Source organism: Stegostoma tigrinum, chromosome 16 (assembly GCF_030684315.1).
Source record: "Stegostoma tigrinum isolate sSteTig4 chromosome 16, sSteTig4.hap1, whole genome shotgun sequence".
Taxonomy (NCBI): domain Eukaryota; kingdom Metazoa; phylum Chordata; class Chondrichthyes; order Orectolobiformes; family Stegostomatidae; genus Stegostoma; species Stegostoma tigrinum.
In genome coordinates, this window is record NC_081369.1 from 37,593,200 (window position 1) to 37,615,294 (window position 22,095).

The 22,095-nt window shown below is 39.9% G+C and overlaps 1 protein-coding gene across 1 annotated transcript in view; it reads left to right on the plus strand.

The window, feature by feature from the left end:
* The first annotated feature begins 6,025 nt into the window (after nt 1–6,025).
* The window catches only part of LOC125459947 (uncharacterized), a 218,389-nt gene continuing 202,319 nt past the window's right edge, over nt 6,026–22,095 (plus strand). Inside the window, exon 1 of the mRNA XM_059651533.1 lies at nt 6,026–6,071. The gene's annotated coding sequence lies outside the window, so the exon portion shown is untranslated. The remainder of the gene's footprint in view (nt 6,072–22,095) is intronic.

Genomic DNA, 22,095 nt, shown 5'->3' on the forward strand with positions numbered 1-22,095 from the left:
GAAATAAAAGTAAATTTAACACTTCACCTTGAAAAATGTCAAGGTGACTTGATGGGGGAGGAGGTTGAACAGTATTTCTCACAGAAAGCACTTCACCACAAAGACCGTGAAATGATCACATGATGCTGGCACACAGACTCTCTCAGTGCTGACATTGTAAGTGTTCATGACAAAGCCTATGAAATGATCATGTGATGTTGATGCACACTCCTCCATGCACCAATGGAATCATGTTATAGCCAACACAAGTTTGTGTTTTCGAAATAATGTTCCCCAATTTGCATTGATGGAACACTCGCTATAGCAGAATTGACTGTATAGCATATCAATGGAACAGAATTGAAAGCATTGAATAAAGGAAAATAATTAGCATTGCTATACTACACAGTTTAAAAATTGCAAATGCAGGAAAATATAATAGTATTTTTGTTTACAAAAATAAAAATTTTCAACAAATATGATGTTGCAGGATTTAAAAGCAGTAAATTAAGAAGAGCAAATAATCACATTGGAAGACATGGCAGGGGAAACAGTACTACTAACAATATTTAATAACATAAATGGTACAAGAAGAAAACAGGATTGGACATCTGGGAGAAAACAGTTCTTAGGATATGGAGCCGCTTTCTCCAAAGTCAAATTTTCTTCAGACTGGAAAGGTATTCAGATTTTCTTGAAAGCAGTAACCAGGAACATTCACAGACAAACCTTGAGGTGAATGTCAACCTTATCATGGGAGACCAACAGAAACGATCTACTTTATAAGGTATGAATACTCCAAAGAAATGCATTAAAAACCAACAAAAAGTGGGGCAAATTATAGATCTAAGCTTCTCATGTATAGGCTGTGCCCAACTATTGCAAAAGAATGCTCCACCTGTAAAACTACTAGTCGCTTTCAGAGCTTGGAAAGTAGTAAAATATGGCTTCAAAGCAGCAAAGAGTCAAATGCCTACTCATATATCGGAGATAATGAATTAGAAACACCAGTGTCAGAAAAGATACCAAGTGCATTCCTGGGGTAAATTTGTGATCCACGTGACTCAAGTGTGATAACCCATTTACATCAATGGATATTTCATTCATTTGAAGCATTATACAGGAGCCAATGTTACTGTCTTATTAGTTTAAATATCATGTCAAAAGAACAAAGGTTACAGCAGCAGAGATGAAGTTATACGATCCAGATAGTGTGAGGCTTTAATCTCAACATGAATAGTATTTTACAAACACTCTGTAATACAGCATGTAAAAGAATTTAGAATATATAACACATATAGGAACAGGAGTAGGCTATTCAGCCCCTCAAGCTCGTTCTACCTTTCAACATGATCATGGCTGAGCTGTGGCCTAACTACAAATAGCCACTTCTAGTCCATATCTGTTAATATCGTTGCTTAACAAAAACTTATCTATCTCAGATTTGAAACTAAAAACGGATCTAGCATCATCTGCCATTTGTGAAAGAGAGTTCCAAATTTCTACCACCCTCTTTGTCTGTTGAAGTGCTTCCTAACATCTTTCCTGAATGGTTTGGCCCTCATTATTAGACTATGCTGGTTGGTTCTAGAAACAGTTTTTCTTCATCAACCCTATCTTTTCCTGTTAATATATTGAAGATTTTGACCATATCACCATTTGACCTTCTAAAGTGCAGAGCAAACAGTCCCAATTTGAATAATGTTTCCTCATAACCTAACCCCTGAAATCCAGGTATTCGTTTAAACCTACATTGTACTCCCTCCAAGGGCAATATATCCAACCTAAGGTGTGGTGTCCAGATCTGTTTGTAGTACTCCAAGTGGGGCCTAAAGAGGGTTTTGTACATGATTTACAATTGGCTCTTCTCAGTTTTGAGCTTGCACTTTTGTCTTGTCCACAATATCCTTGAGGTCGCAGCTGTTTCACTCATTTGAAGCAGCAGCAAACCAGTCAAGAGAAATGAAGTTATTCCAAGTTTATTCCAAGAGGTGCCAGTCAATAAACACCTCATCCAAGAACAAACTGTTGTCATCAAATTTGTCAAGGGACCACTAGTAGAAATTCCTGAGTTTAAAGATCTGCCAGACGGCATAATGGGCAAGCCAAGAAGAGTTACCTTGCAGAAGATATTCAGGAGATTAACAGCCCCACAAAAACAGTATATGGGCGAACTGCTGGATTAACAGGAGTAGCATCTTTGCAAAGGACATCCAAGTGATCCAGTAGAGCAACAGTTTACAGACCACATAAAGTCAAGAACAGAATCAAAGTCAACAATCCTAAAGCCAAGGACTTTCCAATCTTTCAAATCCAAGGAAAATGTGCTCTGGTAGAACTGTAAAACCTCCAATCACTTGAATTTGTGAATTCAAAAACTTAGAGGAGAGATGGAATTGCATTTAATGTAATAATCTATATGAATGTGCAAAGGTTAACAATGGGAAAATAAACCTGGGAGAGAGATGTAGTACAAGGCAATGGTTCTGAAAGAGTTAATGTTGAGAGTGTGCTAACCTCCATCTAATCACATGATGTTGTAATAACTTTGGTGGAAATTTGGCAGTATGACTCTGGATCTTGAAGGGGATAGAAGTGTCATCTCTGTGCGCCAAAAGTCTTGGTAACAATGTTTACCTTGCTATTGTGAGTTGTAACTAATTGCTGTCATACAGCTAAATACATTTTAATGATAAGAGCTGCTTTCTGCTGAGACCTACTAGAAGTTCTCATTTTAACACTGTAAACCAAAGAGGGTGTCAGATCCAGTTAAGGTAGGAAAAATAGTTGCAGCATCCTTCTACCAACACATTCCATAATAACCCATTTTCTTAATTTTTTTACAGTGAGGAACAATAGTTACAGGCACAAGAGAGACCAAATCAGGAATCTTTGTAGCTTAATTTCAATATGGGAGGTTAATGTCATGCTCTCAGCAACTGATATGCAGGTTACAAGTGATAATTTCTGTCCATAAGAAAGGAAGTTCAGTATCTTCTATCTTGCCTATCTGTGCCACATTTCTAGGTATAGCATGAAATGACACAATCATGATTCTGGCAGTCTATCTAAAGGCAAATGTCCCAGACATATTAGCAGTCATGAAGCAGAGACTTGAATCCATTCACAGAATGTGAAATGGCTGCACACCCGAGGATTTTCTGCTTGGTCAAATAGCAGGAACTTTGGAAGACAAGTTGTCAAGTGTTTTGGTGGCCTGCCACATATTACATAATCTTATTAGCATGAGGGTCACCATCTATAGAATGAACATTAAGGATGAGAAGCATGAGGAGGAAAGGGAAGGATGGAGGAAGCTTGGCCAGTCTCTTTCTATCTAACGTACGCTTAAAGAATTCTTCCAAGTGCCATCCCATGAAACACAACCGCATCCCTCACTTTCCCATTCTCACTGATAATCACAGCATCCACTTGATAACAATAGAAAAACAGTCATCAAAAGCTAAAAATTCCAAACTGAATTTATAAAGTTAAATCATGTCCTTTACATATTCAAGTATGCTTTGTACAACATGCAGTAATATATGGGATGGTATGCTCCCTCTATTCCATCTAAATCTAGCACATAACCTCTATTCCCTTCTCCCTCATAGGCATGCCTAGCCTTTCTATTCCAATTCCTACCAGTACGTATATACTGTTCATTTCAGCCACATTGTGTTGTTGAACGTATTTCATTTTCTCACAATACTTCTTGAGAAAGAAGTTTCTTTTGAATTTGTTCAGGATTATATTATATTGATGGCTTCTAGTTATTTGCTTCATGATAAGGGGAAATAATTTGTCGATATCCACTACAAAAAAGCATTGTGCAATTTTAAAGATTATTTATCGGTCACACGTCAGCCTTTTTTTAAGAGAGAAGCAAATACAGACTGTCAATTCTTTCTTGATATGTTTAACCACATTACTTGATTCGTCCCTGTAATTCTTCTCTGCACTGTCTCCAATGCCTGTCTCATTGCTATAGGATGGTGACCAGACCTGCACTCTTAAGTGTGGTCTAACCAAGGTTCAGTTTGGGTGTAGCATGATTTCTAGATTTGTCAGTTCTATACCTCTCACCTTAAAGCCTAGAGTTTGGTATGCAGTTTAATGTCTTGCTAACTTGTGACCCACCTTTCGGTAATTAATGTTTTGTACTTCAAGACTTTGTTGTCTTCTACTCAACCTTGGTTCACAATTAACTGATCGACCAATTCTTCCCACCAATGTACTATCGCACCATGTTACATGTGTGTTAAATGATATTTGACATAATTTTGACCATTTTTGCAAACTCCACCTGTAACTTACCACAAGTGTTTCTCAGTATTGACTATTCTAGCAACACACCCACTAAACTTTTATGTCACCTGCAAATTTAGCAGCCTTTATTTAATTCTAGAGTTCAAATCCCACATGTAAATTCCGAACAGCAGTGGTCCCAGCACTGATCCTTATTAAAAACCATCTGCCTAATGAGGATCTCATCAGGACACTTGTGAAAAGCATGCAAGCTGCCATGAGTTGCTCCCGCCTTCAAGATGGACCTCACTTACTCGTTGCCCAATTCTGCAACACAACCCAAACTCCTATAAAGTTCAGCCCTGCATTTTTAAACTTATATGGCAGCTAGTGCTATGAGAAGGGATTCATTTTGACCTCCCCCAACTCTATTCTTCTTTACTGGAATTTTTCCCAAGGAAAGCTGTGCTGTGCATTACGTTAAAAGCTGGGATCAGAAGATGCCGGAAGGAAGTACAGAAACCTGGGGTCAGGAGAATCTCCAAATGCCATAGCAATTCACTTATCATTGGTGCTGCACAGAAGATTCAGGTCAAGAGATTTAGTCAAGCAAGTCTTACCATTTTGAAATCCAAGCTCAGTAGTCATTATTATATCTTTCTTTTACTTCTAAAGAATATGCCTATTAACAAGATTGATCATTTATTGTTTATATCTATATAGATATTATTTTTGTCATACTGCATCTCTTTTTTTTCCAGGCCTTGATGTTATCCTTGAAAATTAAAACTATCCACTTCCCTCTTTAAAACCTGAAAGAACTGTGGATGCTGTAAATCAGGAACAAAAACAGAAGTTGCTCAAAAAGCTCAGCAGGTCTGGGCAGCATCTATGAAGGTGGCTGAGGAAGGTTCGCCGGATCCGAAACGTTAACTTTGATATTTTTCTTCACAAATGCTGCCAAGTTGCAGTGTTGCTGTGATAGAAAGATGAATGTTGTCATCCTGAAAGAGTTTGTGGTCCATGGCAGCAGTTTTCTGGATCAGTAGCTCAGCAATCCCAGTAACCTGTTGAGAGAACAAATGTCTAGGCTGCTATGCTACCCTGTAAGTCCCTTTGCACAATGCAACCCACAACCATGAAAGCAGATGTGAGTTTCCACACAACAGCATACAAATATTGTGTACGGCTTCTTCTGCTGCAATGGAAACTGAAACATCAACCTTCAAATACTGCACGGTGGTCCTGTACCAAATTCATATTCAACTCCTCCATGCTTCTTGACATTTGCAGGCTTTCTGCAATCTTCACAGTACATCAAGAATTTTGTTGCACATGGACCATAAGTAAGAGGAGGTGATGGCCTAGTAGTATTAGACAGTTAATCCAGAGCACTTTATAATGTCCTGGAGACCAGGTTCAAACCATGCTATGGCAGATGGCAGAGTTTGAATTCAATAAATATCTGGAATTCGGAGTCTAATGATAACCATGAAGTCATCGTCGATTGTTGGGAAAAATCTATCTAGTTTTCTCAAATCTTTTCGGGAAGGGAACTGCTGTCCTTACCTGGTCTGACCTACATGTGACTCCAGACCCAAATGCTGGCCTGGTCAGTGATGCCAACATCCCACGAATGAATAAAACAATGTACTCTGTTGGCCACTCTATCAAAATCTTTGTTTCAATCGGCTTCTATGTATGACTTTGCCCTCTGAGGAGTGGCACCCACGCTATTCTTGCCACGTGTTGTTTTGCAACGGCTCGTCCTTCTTGTCTTATCATCCACTGATTCCAAATCCAATTTGTCTTCTCATATGTACACAGTATCTGAACTGGTGGCTGTGAGTATGAAATCAAGTGATGGCACTACATGCTCATTAATTGTGTCTTTTGGTTTGCTCCACTAATTGGTCACACAGTAGTTGTTGATTACCTGAAAGGAAAAATGCACGAGGGTTTGTTTATAGTTGGGGAAAGTGTCCGTGCTGACACCACATGGAGCTTTTAAATCAAGATGTGTGGAATAGGGACAATATGGGGGAGAATCACTAATGAGAATACTAACATTACCAGATGTTTTAGCTTTGCTGGGGGCATAGCCAGTGACAATGGCCATCCTAATAATGGCGAACATCCTATTCTTTATGGGGTTTAGGGTTTGTTGGCATACCTCTTTGCTCCCAGTTTGTTCCTACTCCTGTTGGCGAGCAAAAGGGGAGGAAATGTGTCTGTGAGTGTTGTAAATCTATCTGACTGATGTGATTGGCAGGCTATGCAAGCCATGGAATCTGGGTTATGCTGAGACCAATACTATGTTTGGAAGAGATGAAGTACGTGAGTGTTACATATGAGAGCTGGTTGTTAGAAGTTGCTGGAAGTGATTGAGGGATTATGGTAATTTGAACAGAATCAGGTTTATCATGGGGTTGCTGGCAAGGCCAACATTTATTACCTATCCTTATTGTCCTTAAGTGATGACTTGCCTTCTTGAACCACCACAGTATATCTGCAGTAGGTCTACTCAGTGTGCTGTTAGCAAGATTTTAACCCAGCAACAGCAATATAGCTCCAAGTCAGGATGGTGTGTAGATTGGATGGAAGCTCGTATATGGTGATGTTTCCAAATAAGTGCTGTTTTTATCCTTCATGGCCCTGTGTGGAAGTCATAAGTTTGGAAGATGCTGACAAAGAAGCTTCTGTGATTGCTGCACTTGTGAAGACAGTAAATATTGAAGGTGAAGGATGGGTGCCAATCAAGGGAGGTTCTTTTTCGTGGAACAAAACAGAAAGTCCTGAAGAAACTCAACAGGTCTGGCAACATTTGTAGAAAGAAAAACACAGTTCATGTTTCACATCTAGTGTTCTTTGGCATGCCAAAATATGGCACTCATTTGTTTCCAGATCTTCAATAGCTGATTAACATAAATTCCAGTGGATATTCTAACAATGTTTTTCCAATTTGTTGCACACCTTAAGAGACCCAGCGTTTTTGGGTGGGGAATCATATGTGGACACCAAGAGGTTACTGTCAGGGCTGAAGAACAGTTTCTACCACTCTGGTAAATGATTGAGGATGTGGGGTGGTAGTTTCTGCAGGACTTTGGGATTGTGTTGGTTGGAAGCCTAGAGCATTATAGTCTTTAAGTTCTTTGTGAAGCCTAGAGGAACACTCCTGTCCTGTCCTCCATTTAAGACAATAGTTGTGCTCCAACGATGTAGTAAGGGTCTGATGTACATACTTGAAGGTAGACCCTGTCAGTTTTCTGTGTGAGTAGGAAGAGCAGGTTAACATTGAAGACCAAGTTAAAACAACATTCTGTTATGGATAATTAGTTTTCACGTTAATGGATATTTACTTTTCTGAAGAAGGGTCTAGACACAAAATGTCAGCTTTCGTGCTCCTCTGATGCTGCTTGGCCTGCTGTGTTCATCCAGCTCTACACCTCGTTGTCTCAGATAATTACTTGTGTCTATTTCAGACTCTATGGTCTTTAGTAACTAGACAGAGTTAAGATTGAACCAATTGTTTCTGGAAACCTCTTTGTAAATCCCTCTGTGTAAAATCCACTGTGTTTGGATTCATTATTTGTCGTGTGACAAATATGTTTATAACAAGTGAAACCTATGGTCTAATAAAAAAAGAGCAGAAGAAATTAATGGCAGACATCTTCGCAGTATCCACAGCGTTTGTATTAAGCAGTGACTCATCATTGCACTGCCGAAGTGTTTCCTAGACTTTAGATCAGTACAGTGATTGATGGACAGTGTTTTAGAAAATGGGATGGTCATGCCAGATTTCTCTCTTATCCTTCGCAGTTTTCAAACCCATATTGGAGAGCTTTGGTTCAGTCTAGAACCAGCTGTGGGGGTGTGAGCATTATCTATAAAGTGTTCCCGTTCAGATTTGGCATTTGTCTAACTGGAATGTATTTTCTGGTTCTATAGAAAGCACCAACATAACAACTCTCTTCTATTGATTGAAACTGAGCTACTGATGTTTGAACAGTTGAATCCAATTAAGATTAGCTCCTGAAACCCCATTTTGGAGATATGTATCATGTAGTTGTGTAAGTGTCCAATCCCCTGTCCTGCATATAGCTGGATCCCTGAATGGCACAAGGCAACCAGAGCCAAATGCAGCACAGGTATGGACATGGATCACCCACTCCAGAGCTTTACTTAATTGGTGACGGTCCTTGGAAAGAATTTTTAGTTCACATTAAAAGCAAAATCATCTGCCAATTTTGCACTTCCATCTACTCCCCTTACTGTGTGTAGATGAGGGTGATGATACCTTCCTTCTTAGGTTTAGACATGCTGCTAGCCAGAAATACAGACTCATTCACTTCCTGCAGGTTGGTGTCCCACCCAATGCAATGCTGTTCTGCTCATACGCTATCACTTTTGGGAGTTCATTCATCTGAAGGACATGGCAGCCTTTAAGAATTTAATTATTCTTAACATTATCAGGCTGTAATGACATCAAACCACCTTCTTCCTTCATGCTCCTGATCTCAGGGCACTATCTGAATAAAAACCAAAAGAACTGCAGACGCTGTAAACCAGGAACAAAAACAGAAGTTGCTGGAAAAGCTCAGCAGATCTGTCAACATCTGTGAAGAAAACTCAGAGTTAACATTTAGGGTCCAGTGACCCTTCCTCAGAACTTTCCTCATTCTGAGAAAGAGTTACCGAAACTGAAACGTTAACTCTGACTCATCCTGCTCCACTGAGCAGACTGTACAGTAGAAAATGGCTAGGTTCATGAGTGTATCTACTTCACTGTCAGTGAAGTTGAACAGTGTTAGGCACACCAGATTTACGTCTTAGTTGCTTTGTAGCCCATATTTCTTTGTTTTCCTAAATAGACAAGGAAAACTCAGTGCAAGGAAAAGAGCCAACTGCAGTTTAGCTCCAATACCAAAGTGCAAAAGACCAAATTCTCCACTAAACTGCCCCCAAAAATAAACCAAACACAAAAAACTATTACTTGCACTTATTCTGAGAGACCTATCTTCTTAATCTTTATATCTCTCTTGCTACCAATGTAGGATAGATATAGTGAAAGCTGACTGCTCTGTGGTTGGAGACTGAGCTCAGAATTGCCTGCTTGGCCATACAGTCTGCCTCCTAATGGAGGGGTTCTATTACATTCACGGCATTTGATTATCACTGACATCAGATAAAGTCCAAATACAAAGAAATAAGGGTTAACCAGCAGTCAAGAATCTTTACATGTTTGTTGAATTGTGCTTTGACTTTTTTACATTTTCGTTCGGTTTGGGGGAATCTTGTGATGTTTCTGAATATTTATGATGACTTTCAAAGAGGGCTGCACAATAGAACACTTTGTGAGCGCCAGAATATTTAGAATAACGCAGAGAACTGCAGATCTGGATATCTGAAACAAAATCTGAAATTCCTGGAGAAACTCAGCAAGTCTGGCAGCATCAATAAGAAGAAAGCAGAATTCAAGTTTAGGTCTGGTGACTCAAGTTCTGGTGAAGAGTGAACAAACTCAGAATGTTAACTCTGCTTTGTTTCCCACACGTGTCAGACTAGCTGAGTTTTCACAGAATGTTCACGATGTTTTCTTCATGTTTAAACGGTCACAGAACCAGCGTCGTGATGCTAAATATTTCAAGTTCTTGGGCATCAGGTTGGTCAGATTCCTGTGTGGTATACAATGCTATACCCTGCAGAACCGTCCTTGTTCTTAGTCCAGTCATGAATTGCTGTTCCTATTTGCATTGGAAGTCATACATCTGGCCAGTTTGTCAACTCTCCAGTGGAAGAAAAGATGCTTAGAGATGAACAGCTGTGGAAGGAAATTAAGGAAAGCTGGATGGAATTATGCCACTGAATAGAAATTTTACCTCAAAACAGACCATGTTTTGTTCTTTTCCAATTTTTTTATTATTTTGAAAAATGCACAATCTGTTTATATGCTGCACTGTGATGTTTGAAACTGTTACTGTTATTTCCAGTAGAATGATGAATTTTAATGAAATCCTATTACACTGCAGTTATTATTTAAAGATGCACATAAAAATACAAAAGGAAGATCATTTTCTAGAGCCGCGAGTGCTGAAAGTTGCTAGACTTTACAAATCTTATTTCCTGATCACAAGGGCTGCTATTGGACACAATTTTACAAAACCATATGGAACCAAGTGTTTTTTTGGTGTGGTTCTTTGCAAATAATGCCTATCCCCTGTGTGATACTTTAAGTTCATTGTATCTGCTGGGCTGTTGCTCAGTTTTCGAGCCAAATAGGCAAGTAACTGCAAGAATAAAAAGCCCAAAGTATTTTACATTTATTTCTTTAGCCTGTGGTGAAGCTTAACTTTTATTATATGGTAAAGTTCCTTAAGAACAAAGTAGTATTCTGTTTTTTTTATTTTTTATACTTCTAGTGAAGTAAATTACCCTTTGAAAATTTGTAACAGTTCCTTTTTCTGGATTTCCGCAAAGATGCATTTACCATGTTAGATACAATGCAAAACCTAGATCCACAGCAGAAATGTAAGAGGAGGTTTACACAGAAATGCATCCAATGTATGTGAATGAGTGTGGGCAGTATAGGAATAAAAACTACGATAGTCAGCAAATCTGTGAACACTTCACATTGTTAGCCAACTGCAGAGCAAAGGTACCATTTCAATTTGTCACAAATCAGATTGTTTAATCTGCTGCCCTAAAATGATTTGCAAATGTGATTTAGGTCTTCCAAAAATTGATCCTTTATGTCTGTATATAAGATTTGCCACTTTCTGCTTTATTCATATTTACAAAAAAGTTCTTCTGTTCAATTCAAGTGGATCTTTTGACTGATAATATCAAATATTGACTTACTTCTGTGAATGACTCCAGCTGTTCGTTTATTTGTTAGCTTGCTGTCTGAATTGACTGATATTAGTCATTTCCTGAAGTGACAAAGTGCAGAATAGAAATCCTATGAGTAATTCAATCAGCAAGAAACAAGTATGTTGTTTGCTGAGGACGTACCATTGCAGAAACTGTACACACAACATTTGGTTCAGTCAAAAGAGCGCAGGGAATGTCTGTGGAGGCTGCTTTTTGTATTGGACACAAGAAAAAATGTCTGAAGTAACACAAATCAGTTTAAGGAACTTACATCATTAACAGAAACAAATTGTGAATGATTTCTTAAAATAATGAAATATTGCCACACTTTTCTGTGGTTCCAATACATGTTCAAATTTATTTTTGATTATTGATAAGTTACTATTTTGGAAACCTTTTGAAATTGTCACATTTATATCCCTACTCATGTAAGATAAAAAAAACAGGAATGCAAACACCTCACGTGGAATGGAACAAAATATGGGGCTATACTCTGCTGAATTTCCAAACTGGTTATTTAGTGATCCAAAATTTGAATTAATACAAATGCTGTTATTGTGTCATTGTGTGGTTCATATGTGCTCATCTTGCAACTTTGTTGGCTTTGGAATTTTTTAACCAGTTGCTCACCTGGCTTCTATGGTGTAATGTGTTGCTTTATGCAGTGAATAACAATCTATGGATCTGGCTGTTTGATCAGATCATTTTGTGAACATAAATATGAACATGCGAATTCAGAGCATCTGTAGGCAATACAGCTCTTCGGGCCTATTCCACCATTCAATAACATTATGCAAGATCTGACTGTAATATTAACTGCAAATGCTTATGTACCTCCGATAACCATTCATTCTTTGCTTAACAGGAATCTGTCTATGTTTGCCTTAAAAAATATTAATTAAATTTTCTTTCAATGCCTTTGACGAAGAGCATTCTAAAGATTCATGATCCTCTGTGAGAAAGAAAATCTCTTCAAATCTGTTTTAAAAGGGTTGCCCCCTAGTTCTAGATTCTGCCACACAAGGAAACTTCTGTTTTATAAACTAATGGTTCTGAAGGGAACGGTGTTCATGTTAAATTGGCTCCACCCATTCTGTTGATGTCACACAATATATCTGTACCAACTTCTAAAGGTCTGAGTAATTAAGCCTGAGCAAATTGTAGTGGCACTCATGCAGTCAACTACCTTGTGATCTGAGAACAATGCATCTTCTATTGAGACCTTATGTGGTGTGTCCTTTAGTACTAACCATAGGATAAATCCAAGTCAAAACACAGACAAACGGAGGTGAATAACAGCAAACGTCCTCAAACAACTTTACCCAGTACAACACAGTGGTGGAGATGGAACTATCACAAGATGCCAGGAGTAGTCATCTAGGAAAATACCCAAATCCAGGCAGCAAGCAACAACACACCTTTTGAATATTTGCTGTTTGCTGCAGAGAACAGTACCAATTCCCTCACTTTGTGATAACCTGCTATCCCAAACCTTCCTTTTTACTCGCCCCATGGAATAACTGAGTGTACAGGGCAATGGCCAGTTAGCTCACTATCCTGCGGACCCTATTCTGACCTAAGTAAACTGAAACCATCTTAAATCTGATTTATATAATTCCAATTTGTTTTCTCATTATAAAGTAATAACAGTGAATTTTGAAACTGTTATCTTATTCAGTCTGTGTGATATATATACTTTTTTGTGGATATGATCTCTTTACTGCTTCCAGGCCTCACTGATTATGACATGGAGAGCAGTTGAGCAACTAAACTAGTATCAGCCCTGAGCCATTGTCTCTCTGCGCTTGCTGCTTGACCATGTATCCTGGCGAAACACATCTGATTTTTCACAGCCCACAGGGTATTGCTAAACCTTTAGTCAGTGTCTTCACGCACAATTGTGGAATTGAACTACAGTTTCACATTTTGAGGTTTTCCCTGTTGGTCTAACCTCTTACCATAGCCTCAAAATAAAATGTATTTAAAAGAATCGCTGGAATGTGACACAGTCATTTTCAGAGCAGAGGCTTGGTGTCTGCCAAAAGAAGAGTTAAAGGAATTGGAATGCAGATTAAAATATTTAGGCTGAATTTTACAATCAATACTTCAGTGCTGGTATTAAAATGACACCAGTTGAATAATCTAAACCTTTCTGTTTTTGCATTGGATCAAGAATGACATCAGAAAGTTTGGCAGCTGATTATGTATTTGTTCTTCAACAAAAGGTGATGAAGGAACGTACAGAGGAGTATTAAAACTAGTTTACCAAAAATCTTTGAAATTGACAAACAGATTATTTAATGGTTTTATGCAGACAAAAGAAGCTGACAGAAGCTAAAGCACAAAAATTTTGCGACAGTTGGACTTTACAACCTTAACAGTTTTCAGAATTACAACAGCATTTCACAAAATTCAGAACATATCTTGTTGTTTTAGTTTTAAAAACATCTGAATTTGCTGCCTGTACATTTATCATAGTTGTGTGTTGTAGCTAATTATGAAAAGATACTGAAAATCTGTTTGGCAGATGTGATCGAAAAGAAAAGCAGGAAAGATATTTTAGATTATGAAAGGGTAAGCACTTTGGCATTGACAGCAACACAATCAGACAAAATTGTTTATAATAAAAACAGCAACAGTTGAAGTATAAAGTGACAGCTGATCTGGAAACTATTTGCAACAATTTTTTTATATAAAGCCATCTGGTTAAAATGTTTTACCACAAATATTCTTAAAAGTCTGTGGGAAAATCTATTCACTTATCCTTTGGAAAAGTTCAGCAATAGGTACTGAATGAAAACCGGATACCTCAGAGGAGCACATGAAGTGTTGAAAATGTATGCACCATGTTTTTTTGGGTCACAAGCGCATTCCGTAATTGCTCCAATTAAAATGTAATGTTAATCAATGATGATCCCTGAGCTGCCAGTGGACAGTATAACAATGCTGACAAAATCATTGAAAAGCTCAGACCTCATTTGCATCTAAAGGGCAAACAGTGAGCATTTGATTAACTCTTCAGTGATAGGGAACCTCAGAAATACAATAATTCCTCTTAACAAGTCAAACCGGGAGTTGGAATTTGAGGTAGGAGGCAATGGGTAACTGAGATACTGACAATAGATGATTTTGATGAGACCAGAGGGGGAGCCTTCAGGGTTCTCTTGCCTCATCAAATGCAATTTGTGAAGATAGAAGTGTAACATTTTTTGTAAACAGCCTGAAACTGTTCTTTAAAGATCATTGGCTATACTGCTGTATGCCTACTGCTGGGGAATTAGCACTACCTTGACCATTGGAATCTGAAAATTGGCTTGAGGCACAAGGCAGTTTGCAAGACCAAATTTGAATGTCTTAATGAAGCATCTAAGTGAAACAAGCAGATGCACATGCCAGCCATTTCTAAGACCAGTTGGCAATGGTGGTGGATAGTGTAAGAATAAACCCACTAAAACAAGTAACACCATTTTCAGAGCAAGATAATAAAATGTGAGGCTGGATGAACACAGCAGGCCAAGCAGCATCTCAGGAGCACAAAAGCACAGGAGCTTTTGTGCTCCTGAGATGCTGCTTGGCCTGCTGTGTTCATCCAGCCTCACATTTTATTATCTTGGAATCTCCAGCATCTGCAGTTCCCATTATCTCTGATCCCATTTTCAGAGCACTTTGGTTTTATTCCAATGAACTGTTGTGTATTGATTAATTTAGATATTTGTGCGTGTTTTCACATTTTGTTTCTATTAAATCAAAATGAAAGATTTCATTTGAATGGAGCACTGGTTTTTTAAATTGCTGTTGTTGTGTATAAAGTATCATTCTGAAAATGGTATCTTTTAGTCGGAAATTTATTTTACTTTATTTTCTTTTATTGTATAAGACCTTAATTTCTGTCTGGCAATGTGATTTAAGGACCTAGAGTTAATGTAACATTTGTGGAAGGAATCACGGAGGTCAGGTACACCTAATCACAAGCGAGGCCCAATGGCCATCCCCTGGTAGAAGGAGAACCTCCTCAATTAAGTAGGAGGGTGGAAGGGGCTGATGTGCGATACCTGTTGACTACCAGTGAGATGTCATTAGGCTCATTAATGGAACTCAGTTGGCTCATTATTGCTGAACCCACCAGAATCCAAGAGATAATAGGAACTGCAGATGCTGGAGAATCCGAGATACAAGGTGCACAGCTGAATGAACACAGCAGGCCAAGCAGCATCTTGGGAGCAGGAAAGCTGATGTTTCGGGCCTAGATCCCATGAAGGATCTAGGCCCGAAATGTCAGCCTTCCTGCTCCTAAGATGCTACTTGGCCTGCTGTGTTCATCCAGCTCTACACCTTGTTACCACCAGAGTCCAATGCTGGTTTAGAATTGTCTTTTTTTTTATTCATTCACATGATGGGCATTGTCCGTAGTGGTGAGCTACATTCACAAACTGCTCCAGTCCATTTGATGTGGATACGCCCACTGACCTAAGGGTGTGAGCTCCTGGATTTCGACCCAGTGAAGGGACAATCACATATCTCGAAGTTAAGATGGTGTGTGGCTTGGACAGAACATAGTGGCCACTTGGTGGTGTTCCCTTGTAGCTGTTTCCCTTGTTCTTCTAGATAGTAGAGGCTGTGGATTTGGAAGGTGCTGTCTAAGGTGACTTGGTGAGTTTTTTGCAGTGTATCTTGTAAATGGTACACACTGTTGCAACTGTGCAATGGTACTAGAACAAGTGAATGTTGAAGATGTTATATGGGATGACAGTCAGATGGATTGCTTTGTTCTCGATGATGTCTAGCTTCTTAAGTGTTGTTGGAACTGCATTCATCAGAGCAAGTAGAGAGTATTCCATCACACCTCTGATTTGTAGATGTTGCATCGATTTTAAGATCTCAGCTGAATTCTCAGCTTCTGACCTGCTTCTGTAGTTTGAGGATTTATGTGGCAGTTTAGATTTGGTCAACTGTAACACCTCAGGGTATTGATGGGAAAACGTGGATGGTGGAATTCAGGCGTGTCAATGCAATTAAATGTTCAGGCATTTGATGTGCTATTAAATGGTTAAATTGTGTCTTGTTGGAAAAGATCATTGTCTGGCACAAATATTCCTTGGCGCTTGTCAGAACAAACCTGAATATTGTCCAGGTCTTGCCGCATTCCAACACAAACTATTTCAAGGCCTCCAAGAGCAACTTCCTCCCAGCTGTATGCCATTGGTTTTTCAGTGGGGCAGCACTTTCAATGTTGGCAGAAGTCTCCAGATGTTGATGAGGAGGGCACTATAAAGCTGATGGGGTGTGCGCACATGTTATTGTAAATTTCAGTGCTTTGGTTGATGCCAAGTGGTCCACCTAGCTTTAGTTTCTTTCATCAGATTTTGTACTGATCAAATGCAACTGAGTAGCTTGCTATGATAAGTCAGAGGGCATTTAAGAGTTAACCACATTGTTATGGATCCAGTGTCACACACAGGCCAGAGGAGGTGAGGCAGACTGACGTTCCTTCCCTATAGAACAATAGTGAACTGCTAATCAGAATTACACAGCCTCCCCATGCCTCCTGAAGACTGCCCAGCAAACCCCTTGTTGCATTTGCCAAGGACTTCCAAAGGAGGGGGTGGGATGTTTTCAGGTACAATGCCTCATTGAAAATTTCAGCATCAGGAAGGGAAGGTAGCCTCCACTCTGCCTTTGTTCTGTGACTGCTGCTATGATTCCCACTCTGCAAAGCACACTGCTAAGCTCCCTCCCACTGTCAGAGATAATGGGAACTGCAGATGCTGGAGAATCCAAGATAACAAAGTGTGGGGCTGGATGAACACAGCAAGCCAAGCAGCATCTTTGGAGCACAAAAGCTGACATTTCGGGCCTAGACCCTAAATCAGAAAAGGGGGATGGCAAGAGAATTCTGAAATAAATAGGGAGAGAGGGGAAGGCAGATTGAAGATAGATAGAGGAGAAGATAGGTGCAGAGGACAGTATGGGTGGGGAGGTCGGGAGAGGATAGGTCAGTCCGGGTAGGACGGACAGGTCAAGGGGGCGGGATGAGGTTAGTAGGTAGGAAATGGAGGTACGGCTTGGGGTGGGAGGAGGGGATAGGTGAGAGGAAGAACAGGTTAGGCAGGTGGGGATGAGCTGGGCTGGTTTTGGGATGTAGTGGGGGAGGGGAGATTTTGAAGATGGTGAAATCCACTTTGATACCACTGGGCTACAGGGTTCCCAAGCGGAATATGAGGTGCTGTTCCTGCAACCTACGGGTGGCATCATTATGGCACTGCAGGAGGCCCAGGATGGATGTGTCGTCTAAGGAATGGGAGGGGGGGGTGTTGAAATGGTTCGCAACTGGGAGGTGCAGTTCTTTACTGCGAACCGAGCATAGGTGTTCTGCAAAGCGGTCCCCAAGCCTCCGCTTGGTTTCCCCAATGTCGAGGAAGCCACACCGTGTACAGCGGATGCAGTATACCACATTGGCAAATGTGCAGGTAAACATCTGCGTGATGTGTAAAGTCATCTTCAACTCCCCCTCCCATTCCTTAGAAGACATTTCAGAATCCTCTCCCCATCCCCCTTTTCTGATGAAGGGTCTAGGCCCGAAACGTCAGCTTTTGTGTTCCTAAGATGCTGCTTGGCCTGCTGTGTTCATCCAGCCCCACACTTTGTTATCTCCCTCCCACTGTCACTTAGGTTGGTTTGTTGGTAGGGGAGGAGTGGGGTGCAATGTTCCTGTGCCCTCTGATCGGCTGACAGCCTTGAGCAGGAGTGATTCTTCTTCCTGGTAACTCAGCCGTGGGTGAGCAGACTAAAGAGAGGCTTGATTTCTTCAAATCTCACTAGTCTGCAGGGGTTCCTACCTGTTATCTTACCAGTGAGTGAGATCCACAAAATCTAGCTTCAGGTTTTAAGTAAAGATACCTTCTACTTTCAAAGTCACATTTGTAATCATTTTTCTCAATAATGTTTTGGTTCATATTGTGATTTTAAAGGGGGTGGACTCTTTTTTAACTTACTGTGGAATAATTAACTTAAAAGTATCCTTTGGAATGGTAGTATTATTCCCAAAGGAGTGATCAGCTTAATTTCTTTCCTAAATGTCTATGAGGTTCAGGTCAAAGGCCAGTTTAGATTTGACGTTACGGTGTCTTGCTGCTGGCTTGGAACGCCCTTCAAAAGTTATTGATTTTCCTTTTCAATTAGCAAAAAGAAATATAAGTAATACAATCCACCAACTTGAATTGATTATGTTTTTTAATTCATTCATGGAAGGAAGGTGTCACTAGTTAGGCCAGCATTTATTGCCCTTCCCAGAGTGTAGTTAAGAATCAACCATGTTGCTGTGGGTGTGGAGACACATGTTGGTAAAGATGGCAGTTCCCTTCCCTAAAGGGTATTAGTGAACCAGATGGGGTTTCCCCTAACAATTGACAATGGATTCGTGGTCATAATTAGTCTTCTAATTCCACATTTCTTTTTAATTGATTTCAAATTCACCATCTGCCATGTCAGGGTTCGAACCTTGGTCCCCAGGACGTTACCAGGGTCTCTGGATTATGCCACTAGGCAAATACCTACAGTGTTACTCACAGAGCATGATGAATAAAAGTCATCTAGAAAACAGTCGACATTTTTGTATCATCTTTTTAATTGTACATTGAACATTAGGGGCGGCACGGTGGCTCAGTGGTTAGCATTGCTGCCTCACAGCACCAGGGACCCGGGTTCAATTCCAGCCCCATGCCTGCGTGGGTTTCCTTCGGGTGCTCTGGTTTTCTCCCACAGTCCAAAGATGTGCAGGTTAGGTGGATTGGACATGCTAAATTGCCCATAGGGATGTGTAGATTAGGTGGGTTATAGGGGGATGGGTCTGGGTGGGATGCTCTGAGGTTCACTGTGGACTTGTTGGGCCAAAGGGTCTTTTACCACACTGTAGGGATTCTATGATATGATTCTATAATTGACCACAGCTATGTCAATGAATGAGTTTAAAAGTGAAATAAACAGAAACTGCTGGAAAAATTCAGCAGGTTTGGCAGCATCTGTGGAGAGAGGAGCAGTTAGTGCCTTGAGTCTATTGTGACTCATCCTTAAAACTGGAGCTAGCTGAAAAATTATGCTTTTTATGCTGTTGAAAAAGGGTGTGAAGAAGCAAGTGAAACAGATGGTGAGGGACCCCAGTTCAAAAGAGAAGGAAAGTTTTAATTTTGGTAGAGGAGAAATATAAATACAGATTAAGTGATAATGATGGGTGTTGATAGCAGAAAGTAGGTCAGCTCTGTTGACAGCAAACCCATGCAAACAAAATGCTTGGGTAGGTGTGGGAATTGATGGAGAATGGGTATAATCAAATGGAGGACAATGTTCATGATCTTAAGTTGTTGAGTTCAATGAAAGCTGTAAAACACCAACGCAGAAAATTAGGTGCTATTCGTCGAGCTTGCATTGGGTTTAGCTGGGTCGCAGCAGCTGGCCTGGGAGAGGAATGGTAGCGTGAGAGCAAAATGGTGTACTGAAATGGAAGTGACTAGAAGGTTGGCATCATTCTTAGTAAAATGAGACGAGAGGTCGTTTAAATTTGCTCAGAAACTTTAATAGAGTCTATTTCTTCAATTATCCCAATTGCAACCAATTTATTTCTCAAGTAAAATACAGTGACCGAAGCTTAGTTACTTCATAAAAGTTATCTGCATAAAATCAATCCTAGTCTCTTACAACTGTCTTTCAACCATGATTAACAGGAGAATTACACAATCAGGTCTATTCTGATTCAGGTAACTGGAGTGACTATGTTGCAGCCTTTATTTCATTTCTTCATAAACCTAAATTTTGGTGATTAGAAAAATAAAACTTTTGAGGATGATACAAATATAGGTTTGGTATTCAAATTATAATTTATTGTACTGAAAAAGAAACGTATTCAGAAAGTTGATAACTGTCCACAGACTTTTAATAAAGGCAGTCAAGTACCCACTTGCAGAGTCCAACGCCTATTTCCAACAGATGCAATTTTTGCCAGTAAGGAAAACAGGATGCAGCATGAAGGGAAATTTAAATGCAACAGAGCTATTTGAACTCATTGCTGAGTGCACAAAAATCCTTTCACATCTAACTCTATCTTAAATTCACCTAATGATTTGAGCTCCACAACCTTGCAAGGAGCTCTATCTACGGTGTGAGAGTTACAAATTGATACAGTGTTTGTAAAAACTGTTGAAGGGCAGGTATTTCTGTATAATTGCCATGATTTGATGGTGTTTAAATACCCAGATGTTTATGTTTAAAAAAAATAGGCTGCAGGTGTCACTGAGGGTGTTTAAGAAGTACTGTTGGACCACTTCAATTGACAAACCATTGGTTGCATCTAGAAAAAGAACTGAATTTGGTTTTGCAGTTGCAGCTGAGTCCTTTGTTGACATTTCTCAAAGTGCTGTAATTGTTATGTTATTATAAATATTTGGTTGAGTTCTTAAAGCTTCAATTATCTCAGTAAGGGATTCTAAGTTCACAGTTTGATTGTTTGAAAGGCTGTGGTCACAACCATGCTAAGTGTGTCCACAGTGTGATCCTTAAATGTGAGTTTGTACAGTTCCTTTATAGCACCTTTTTAGTTTTTTGAGTACTTCGATTAAAAATAAAACTATATTGGCAGTGAATGGCATGAGAATATGAGGGTCATAAGGATGGAGCATGAATTGACACTGAGTTGGCATTCAAAAGTATTAATGGGCAACGGTCGTGGAAGATGGGTGAGGGGCTATGAAGGCCTAATAGCTTTTGAAACAGTTGCGACAATTGCCCAGAGAACTAAGGATGGCCTCCTACACAGTCACCTTGACACTTCCGGCTCTGCTGCCATCTATGCTTTGACCATAAGATATTGGAGTTGAATTGGACCACCCGGCCCATCAAGCCTGCTCTGCCATTCAGTCATGGCTGATGAGTTTCTCAATCCCATTCTCCTGCCTAATCCCTGTAACCCTTGATCCCCTTACTTTTCAAGAAGCTATTTATCTCTCTCTTTAATTCACTTGATAACTTGGCCTCCACAGCCTTTCCACAGCAATAAGTTCCACAGACTCATCACCTTGTGGCTGAGAAAAGTCATCCTCATCTCAGGTCTAAAAGGTCATCCCTTCACGCTAAAGCTGTTCCCTCGTTTCCTAGTCTTTCCCACTCTTGGAAACACCTCTATGACGGCTCTATCCAGTTCTTTCAGAATTCTGTAAGGTTTAATTTTTTTGGAGTCAGTGGGCCCAACTTCTTCCTGGAGTGAAATTCACATAATTCTGGGTACTTTATATCTATGAAGTCCAGTGATTAAGGCAATGCCCCAACTCCAGCTACCAACCTCGGTAACAGAAATCGGGCCTAATGTTTTCATACATGTGTTAAACAGAAAAGGTGAGAAGTTCAAGCCTGATGGCTAAAGAGAGAAGTGCAGGCTATCCTGAAGTGTGGAAAAACTTTTCCGGATTCTATTATAAGCTTTGAGTTTAAAATACAGATTTCAGACATATCAAGTTAGATAATAAATTTTGAGGATCTTATGAAGAAAGACGTGATTATATCACAGTTTATAAAATCTCTTTGTAAATTCTCAAAATAATTCGCACAAATCAGTCCATTTAAATTACAAATGGTGCAATTTCCAATGTCTTCTATGATATGGCTGTCTTTTCGTACACTACAGAAGTTGTCTGATGTCTTAGTGATAATGGGAACTGTAGATGCTGGAGAATCCAAGATAATAAAATGTGGGGCTGGATGAACACAGCAGGCCCAGCAGCATCTCAGGAGCACAAAAGCTGACGTTTCGGGCCTAGACCCTTCATCAGAGAGGGGGATGGGGTGAGGGTTCTGGAATAAATAGGGAGAGAGGGGGAGGCGGACCGAAGATGGAGAGTAAAGAAAATAGGTGGAGAGAGTGTAGGTGGGGAGGTAGGGAGGGGATAGGTCAGTCCAGGGAAGACGGACAGGTCAAGGAGGTGGGATGAGGTTAGTAGGTAGGAGATGCAGGTG